We start from the raw sequence: 8966 nt of genomic DNA, 5'->3' as shown, positions 1-8966 counted from the left end.
TAGTCCTTGCGCGATGAGACTACCGTAGGTAATTCTAGGGCATTGTACTGCCGTAGGCTCGTACATACTGTATTAACTTGGAAAAAATTGACAAGCTAAGTTGGAATCGGCAGTAAGCCTGTAGTGGTCTACTTTTAGTTGCCGTAGGCAATGTTACTGTGGCTCATTTGGGTGAGCCCTACCGAAACAATTTTTCGAACGGATACCGCTAGGATGTTTCGTTCTGAACGCATGGAACTGGATAATCTCGTTTTATTTATATATATGCCATAGGCAAAAATACAAATTCCTCCCTGCCGTTGGCTAGGGGGCTTTATTTAAAATAACTTTTGAGATGGTCCACATTCCATGGGTGACCGAGGGTCTTCCCATCTGTGCCTCGGAGCCTGTAAGTACCGGAACGAAGGATGCCGATGACTTCGTAAGGTCTTTCCCAAGAAGGTCCGAGGGTTCCTTCCGTTGGGTTTTTGGTTGCAAGCGAAACCTTGCGCATGACCCAGTCCCCGATTCTGAAGGAACGCGGTTTGACCCTTGAGTCGTAGTACCAAGAGACACGCTGTTTGTAAGCTTCATTCCGAAGGTTGGCTACCATTCGCCGTTCTTCGATTAAATCCAGGCTTAACGCGAGTGCTGCCTCGTTAGCCTTCGGCTCGAAGCTTTTCGTTCGGTAAGAAGACTCACCGATCTCAACTGGGACAACGGCTTCTGAGCCGAATGCAAGGCTGAAGGGAGTTTCCCCTGTGGAGGTTTGGTAGGATGTCCGTATGGCCCACAGAGCTTCGGGAAGCTTCTCCGGCCAAGCGCCCTTGGCACTGTTGAGTTGCCGTTTCAAGAGTTTCTTGATGATCTTATTTACGGCCTCAACCTGGCCGTTCGATTGAGGGTGAGCTGGCGAGGCGAAGAACATGTTGATTTTGAGGCGAGTGCAGAACTGCCTGAAGAGCGCCGAATCGAACTGTCTGCCGTTATCATTGATCATGGCGTAGGGAATGCCGAAGCGGCAACAGATGTTGGTCCAGATAAACTCTTCAACTCTAACTGCCGTTATGGTGGCTAAGGCTTCGGCCTCAACCCATTTCGTGAAGTAGTCCACGGCAACGATTGCGTATTTGACCTGTCCTTTGCCTTGCGGCATTGGCCCAATTAGGTCGAGTCCCCATTGGGTGAATGGCCATGGGCTTACGATAGGCGTGAGGGGTTCGGCAGGTAGGTGCGGGATGTTACCGAACCTCTGGCATTTGGCGCACTTCTTTACCATCGCGATTGCATCCCTGTGCATGGATGGCCAATAGTAGCCCTGCCGAAAGGCTTTGTGGGCCAGGGATTTAGAACCGGAGTGATCGCCGCAGACACCACTGTGGATCTCCCGAAGGACATATTCGCCCTGCTCTTCGGTGATGCATTTCATGTAGGGGGTCGAGTAGCCACGTTTGTACAGGATGTCGTTGATGACAATGTACCTCGTCGATCGGTAGCGCAGCTGTCTGGCCTTGGCCTTATCTGTAGGGAGGGTACCGTTCGTTAGGTAAGCATGAATAGGCGACATCCACGTATCGTTGTACTCTACAGCACAGATCTCGGCAGTGGCGGTGCTCGGAAGGGCCAGTATCTCGACGGGGATCTTTCGACCCACTTTGTCGTTGATTGCCGAAGCCAGTCTAGCGAGGGCGTCGGCATGACTGTTCTCGTTCCTTGGTATCTGCCGAATCTCGTACGCCTGGAACTTGTTTAGCAGTTGGTGTGCTGCCGTAAGGTATGCCGTCATGGACGCGTCTTTAGCTGCGAAGTCGGCAGTCACCTGGTTCACTATTAGCTGCGAGTCGCTGTAGATGCTGATCTGAATTGCCCCCATGCTTCTGGCGAGCCGTAGGCCAGCCAAAAGTGCCTCGTATTCGGCTTCGTTGTTGGACGTTCGGAAGCCAAACCTGATGGCATATTCAATTTTGGCTCCATCGGGAGCGGTGAGTACCAGACCTGCTCCGCATCCTTGCTGGTTTGCCGAGCCGTCAATGTGCAGGATCCAGAAAGGAGTTGACTGGTCGAGACGACTACCGTTCGGTAGGCCTTCCAGTGGAGGGGTTTTCTCAGTTTCTGAAGTCTCCGAAGGTGTCAGTTCAGCGATGAAGTCTGCTACGGCTTGTCCCTTTTCGGCAGGCCTAGGTTTGAACTGCACGTCGAATTCTCCTAGCTCGATCGCCCATTTCACCAGCCTTCCGGATGTTTCTGGTTTTTGAAAAACTTGCCGAATGGGCTGGTTAGTTAGAACGACGATGGTGTGGGCCTGAAAATAGGGCCTCAACCGCCGGGCAGAAACGACCAGAGCTAAAGCCAGCTGCTCGAGTGGGGGGTACCGAGACTCTGCCCCCTGAAGGGCCTTACTGACGTAGAAGATCGGCAGCTCCGCCTTCTCTGGGATCCGTATCAGTACTGAGCTGACGGCAGTGCTGAATACCGATAGGTATAGAGAGAGTGTTTCTCCAGGGAGGGGCTTTGACAGTAGCGGTGCTCGGCCCATATAGTCCTTCAAGTCTTGAAACACCTTGTCGCATTCGGCAGTCCACTCTATATGGTGTTTGCCCCCTTTCAAGGCTTTGAAGAACGGTGCACATTTGTCTGTAGCTTTGGAGATGAAGCGAGTGAGGGCTGCCACTCGTCCGGTAAGGCTCTGGATGTCCTTTTGTGTCTTCGGCACCTCCATGTCGATTATTGCCTTGATTTTATCGAGGTTTGCCTCAATACCCCTCTGGCTGATCATGAAACCGAGGAATCTTCCGGAAGATACGCCGAAGGCGCACTTCGTCGGGTTGAGTCGCATTCGGTAATCCTTCAAGATGCCGAACATGAGCGATAGGTTTTTCAGATGCTCCCCTGCCGTTCGGCTCTTTACTAGCATGTCATCCACGTAGACCTCCATGGTGCTGCCGATCTGCTTAGCGAAGATTCGGTTGACCAGTCTCTGATAGGTTGCCCCTGCATTCTTCAAGCCGAACGGCATGACGTTATAGCAATATAGGCCTTTGTCAGTTATGAACGCCGTGTGTTCGCTATCGGCAGGGTGCATGAAGATCTGGTTGTACCCAGAGTATGCGTCCATGAAGCTGAGCAGTTCATGACCGGCAGTGGCGTCAACCAACTGATCGATGCGTGGCAACGGGAAGCTATCCTTCGGACAGGCCTTATTGAGGTCGGTGTAGTCCTGGCACATTCGCCATCCGCCCTTCGCCTTCCGAACCATGACTGAGTTCGCCAGCCATTCCGGGTATATGGCCTCCCGTATGAAGCCAATGGTCATGAGTTTGTCCACTTCGTTCTTCATGGCCTCATACCGTTCGGCATCATAGGATCGGCGCTTTTGCCTGATAGGTTTGAATGCTGGCGAGATGCTCAGTTTGTGGCTGATGATGTCAGGGGATATGCCTGGCATGTTGTTGTAGGACCAAGCAAAGACTTCTGAGTTCTGTCGAAGGAACTGGATGAATTCGGCACGGAGGGTGGCGTTCAGCATGGTACCGATTCTTACACACCGGTCCGGTTGGCTCTCGTCCAGCGCCACCGTTTCGAGATCTTCGGCAGGTTGCGCCACTGGAGCGGGCGTTTCCTCCCTCGGATCGTCCACCGGTTCATTGCCGTTCGGCAAGTCTGCGACCGTGAAGGTTTCCTTTTGCTTGTGCGGGGCTGCCGACCTCAATGCTGTGGCGTAGCAGTTCTGAGCGCTCAATTGATCGCCCCTAATTGCCCCCGTGCCGTAGCAGGTTGGGAATTTCATGAGTAGCATGTGGGGGGACAAATGGGCCTTTATTGCCGTTAGCGCCGTTCGTCCGATAATAACATTGTACGCCGTAGGACAGTCTACCACAAGGAACTGGTCGTAGACCATGGTCCTTCGTGGTGCTGTGCCGAAGGCGATTGGCAAGCTGACACTGCCGATTGGCTGGACCAGGTCTCCTGAAAAGCTAAGGAGAGGCGAGAGTTGCGATTGACTTGGCTGTCATCAATTCCGAGCTCTTTGAATGCATCGGCGAAGATGACGTTTACCAAACTGCCATTTTCGATGAGGATTCGTCCGACATCGAACTCGGCAATGTCGGCTCGGATGATCATAGGGTCGTTGTGTGGGTAGATGATCCCTTCCTCTTCTTCTTCGGAGAAAGTGATGGGTTCCCACCTGACCTTCGGCATCTTTGTATGCCGGCTGCTTTCAATTCCGAGGACTTGGGGGTACTGCGCCGCCCTGACATACTGCTTTATCGAACGGTTGGATGCTCCGGCAAGGGTTAGGCCTCCGCTGATCGTGCTGATCATGTTGATCTGCCGATTAGCGTTCGGGACTGGCGCCTGCTGAGGCCTGGCGATGTATTGGTCCAGTTTGCCTTCCCGAATTAACCGTTCAACGATTTTTCGCAGGCTTATGCAGTCCTCGGTATTGTGGCTGTTCTGCTGGTGGTATCGGCAGAATTTCCCTGTATCCCTGCCGTCTTGCCGACTGGGCTTTCGGAATGCTGGCTTCGGGATTATCTCGTTCTCGTTCAGTAGCACTGCCTCGTAGGAGGTGTTGAGCAGGGTGAACACCTCTGTCCCTTGGTTATGTGCCGTTAGCGGGGCTCGGTGGTTGTCCCTGCCGTACCTGCTCTTGTTTTTCTTGGAATGCCCATTTTGGGAGCTTCCGGCATCTTTACGTTTGTGGTTTTCGCGGTACCCTGCAGTTTGCGCTGCTGGTGCGAACGGCGATGCCTGTACCGTGGAGGAACGCTGTACGGGTTCGTTCTGCCGAGCCGTGGGCTCGGCCCTCGAGTTGAAGTATTCAGCCTTGGCGTGGATTGCCGCTTGTTTCATGAGTTCGTCATACGTACGCCAGTTGCTGCTGTGTACCAGATACCGGAAGTGTGAGGACCGTAGGCCACTCTTGAAGGCGCCGTAGGCTGCCCTGTCATCGGTATCCGGACATCTCGAATACTCATGGCTGAACCGTGCGGCATACTTGCGCAATGGTTCGTCATCTCTCTGCCGGATGGTATACAGGTCATCGGCAGAGTACAACCTGTCCGTCTGAATCATGAAGTGGTTCAGGAAGACCTGCTTCAGCCCGTCGAAGGAGTCGACCGTCCCTGGTTCCAAACGGTAGAACCAATTCAGAGCTGCTTCTGTGAGTGAGGAAGGGAACAGAAGGCAAAGGCCTTCGTCGCTTAGCCCTCGGCACCCCACTGCCGATTGGAAAGAATGAAGGTGTGTCAGTGGATCCTCCACCCCTGTGTAAGGGGTTATGCGGAGGGGCTGTACGTCCCTATCCTACCGTGAGTGCCTTATGCGCTCGGTGAAGGGTCCTGGCCGAAGCCTTCCCCAGTCTGGCTCCTGAGAGCGGGTCCGATCGTCCTCCATCTTCTGTACCCTTTGAAGGAGGAGGCGAATGACAGGGTCCCTGTCCGGTATCTCCTCTGCAATCTGGTGTGCCGATCGCTGCTGGGATCTAGCAGGATTGACCTCCGAGAACTTCGTCGGGGTTGCCGAACGGTAGGAAGATGACCGGTTGGTGGAAGGAGTGTACTCGTGGTCAGACTCTACCGTGGACTCCAGGACCGGTATCCTCCGTATCGGTGACTTCCTCCCCATGTTCTTCAGTTGAGGATCGTCCAAGCGGGCGTTGATCCTGATCGGCGATTCCTGCCGTTCGGACCGTCGTTCGACTTCTCGCTCCAGCAGCCTGTGTCGGCAATCGGAATAGACCTTCTTCGATACATGGGGCTTATTTTTGGGTGCAGGGACCACCAATTGTTTAGACGGCGCAGGCGTTGCCTTTGCCACCTTCTTGCCCTTCTTCTGCCGACGAGGAGTCTGTAGGCTTTCGGACGATCGATCTGTCGGCATGTTCTGCGTTTGCTGCTGGTTCAACAGCAGTTGCGTTTCTTCCACTCTGGTCGAGAGAAGATTATTGTGTTCTTGCATCCTAGCCATGTCCTGCCGAAGGGACACGACTTGGGCTAAGAGCTCCGCGTTTTCGGCGGATTGGATCACAGGGGGACTTGTTGCCGGTGTGTAGGGGGCTGGCGCAGGGCTTACCCCGCTTGGCATGCCGAACGGCATCCCCTCTCGCGGTACGAACGTAGTTTTTTCAGTGGTCCCCATATGTTCGGGATAAAGGGTTGATTTTATCGTTTCCCACAGACGGCGCCAAACTGTTGACGTCAAAAAGTGGTTCTCTGACTTAGAGGGTCAACTTAGTAAATTTGTGTCTTCGGTAGCCTTGATGCTTCGGTAGACTGTGCGATCTGCAATAAAGGCAAACGCACGGTAGGACCTAGGGCACCGGTGTGGTACCGGCCGAAGGCTCTCCGATGCTTAAGTAAGTTCGGGAATAGAAAGTTCAACTGACAGATCAATAGGCTTGTATGCCGTTAGTTCTGATTACCTCTTTTCTGGGTAGTTGGCCTCCCTTTATAGGTTTTGGGAGGTGTGCATTTTGTTGATTATTTCGATGTGGGACTGTGGGCGTCGCTTGGGAGCGCGCCACGTGTCCCAGGAGAGGGCGTTGCCTTAATGGAGTGATCGGTAGGCAGGGTGCCGAGGGCGCCTCTGACCAAGCCCAATTTCCTCCACGTGTCTTGCCCTTATTGGCTGTTTATTTTGGGTGTAAACATAGTCCAATTAATACCCAAATGTCTTAGTTTCCATTTATACCCAACTAAATAACAACTTTAACCCTACTTCTTTTTCCTTTTCGGTGAACCATAATCATTCTTCTTGTTGCCCTTTTTATCTTTTCCCCACATATTTCCTACCCTTTCTCTTCCTCTATATCTTTTCATAAATTTCTTTCTTCTACCTCTTCCTCTCTTCTTTGTATTTTTTTTTTTCACCTCTTCACTTTTTTATCTTTCCAAATTGAAAACCAACCGAACCAGACAAAAACCGTATAGGTCTAGTTTGGTTCGGTTCTTCTATACAAGTGATATTGGGAATAAGGATTCGAACATAAGAGAACTTCCACCCAGAGCCTAGCCTGGACAAAAGGTCCCCCCAAGTTGAAGAAACCCACTCCACTGCACAAATCCAGCCCGAGCAGATGATGGGCTCCATGAAGATTGGGCAGGCCTAAAGGAAAGAACATCTCGATCTGTTGCTTGAGGGCGCCGACGTCATCAAATAATTATTTTTAAAATCGAAAAAAATTCTGAAAAATTACCAAAAAAATTCAAAATCTTTTTTTATACATGCCTAGCAATTTTGTTATTATTAATCTCTTACATAAAAATAAATTTAACCCAAAGTGAATAGTAATTGCCTTTGCCATGGCAATGGGTGGGAAAAAAAAAAAAAACGGGCTAGGGTAGGCACTATTCATGTGAATAGTGCATGCCCTTATTTGGCCCTGCCATTTGTCATGGCACCATGGATGGAAGTGCTCTAAGACATAGAGTGCATGAGTAACTTCTCTTAAATACTGGCGTTATTAAGCCCCTTAGGGCATGTTTGGGAGGCCTCATTGGACTGGATTGGGTTAAATAGCACTTGAAACCCATGTTTGGTAAGAGGGGGACCAACTTAAACGAGATTATATAGTCCAACAGTAAAAAAATTGTCTCACTCGCTCTTCCAATATAGCGAGCTTGAAACATGGTTTGCAAAATAATGAGCTCGCTAAACAAAACACGCAAGTCCAATGCAATAATAGTTTCTTTTTCTTCTTAACCTAGACACGAGTCCGGGCAATAGATGCTGAGTCCTCCACTTCCCAACTCGAGTTCATCGAAAATGCTTGAAACCCAATAATCGCCTTGAGATCTTGCCGCTGCTAATGGTAGCCGAAATAGGTCGAGCTCTTGTCGTACATGTGGATCAGGGACGACGAGTCTTGGGTCTCTGTTTGGCTATCAGAATAGTGCACGGTGTTGGCCCTAAGCTCAGAGGGCGACGACCATGGGCCTCAAATAGAAGCCATGATTCATTGAATTGACGCAAGAGTCGAAGCAGCCATGGTAGATGCAGAGAGTGGAGAAAATGATGGTGACGCATGAGATTGAGTTGAATCGTTCATTGTATGAACAAATTGAGTAAATGAAAGTGATTAGGAAGAAAATTAGAGAAAGAATTGATGAAATTTGTGAGAGAATCACAATTAAAAAGTGTTTGGCTGGGAAATTTTTTTAGAAGAAGCTAAAAAGAGGGAATGATCATAAGTTGTAAGGTGTTCAGCTGAGAAGTTTGATCGGAGAAGTTTGCACCGTTTTTTTTTAAATACAGAAAAAATCCAAAGTTAGATATGAGAAGTTTGTATATCTTGTGTTGGGACTTCGAGTTCGTCCATCATTTGAGAAATAGAAGAAAAAAAAAAAATTAAAAACCAAAACTCTAATTATTCGCACATGTAGTTGAGATCAAGCAAAAATACAAGAATTTTTTATTTAATAAATTATATATATTTCATTATTTATTATAATTTTAGCCTTTAAAAAATATCAACTTTTTTTTGTTTTAAATCTTTTTTTAGACATAAATGAGCAAAAATACACTTGAAAAATATGTAAATAATTATTTTTTAGTTTGACAGAGTATCAAACATAGGTCTTCGCTATTTTTACAGTCCAACTTCTTAGTCCGATGCAGCACCAAATATAGGTCAGTATATAATCCAGCTTAGGTCAATCTGAACTAATCCAAGCCAGTCCATGAATTTAGTCCAGTACATCGTAGTCCCCATACCAAATGACCCCTTAGAACACTTCCACCTATCCTTTTTTGAGGCTCCAAAAACAACCCCTATCAAGGAAAAATTTGCTAGGACGTGTATGATTCACATGAATAGTAATTGCCCTTACCTCCTCTTGTCTTTTGCCATGACAAATGAATGGAAGTGCTTTTATAAAGTTAATTTGTTTTTAAATTCAATTATGTCGTTTATGATCATTTTATTTAAGAATAAAATTTAAAATATAAATTCATTAAAGGATTAGGTTAACTTATGAAAAGTTGGG

This window comes from Prunus avium, chromosome 6 (assembly GCF_965620075.1).
Source record: "Prunus avium chromosome 6, drPruAviu1.hap1.1, whole genome shotgun sequence".
NCBI classification, from domain to species: Eukaryota; Viridiplantae; Streptophyta; class Magnoliopsida; order Rosales; family Rosaceae; genus Prunus; species Prunus avium.
The sequence above is the reverse complement of the archived record's forward strand: the minus strand, read 5'-3'. Positions refer to the sequence as shown.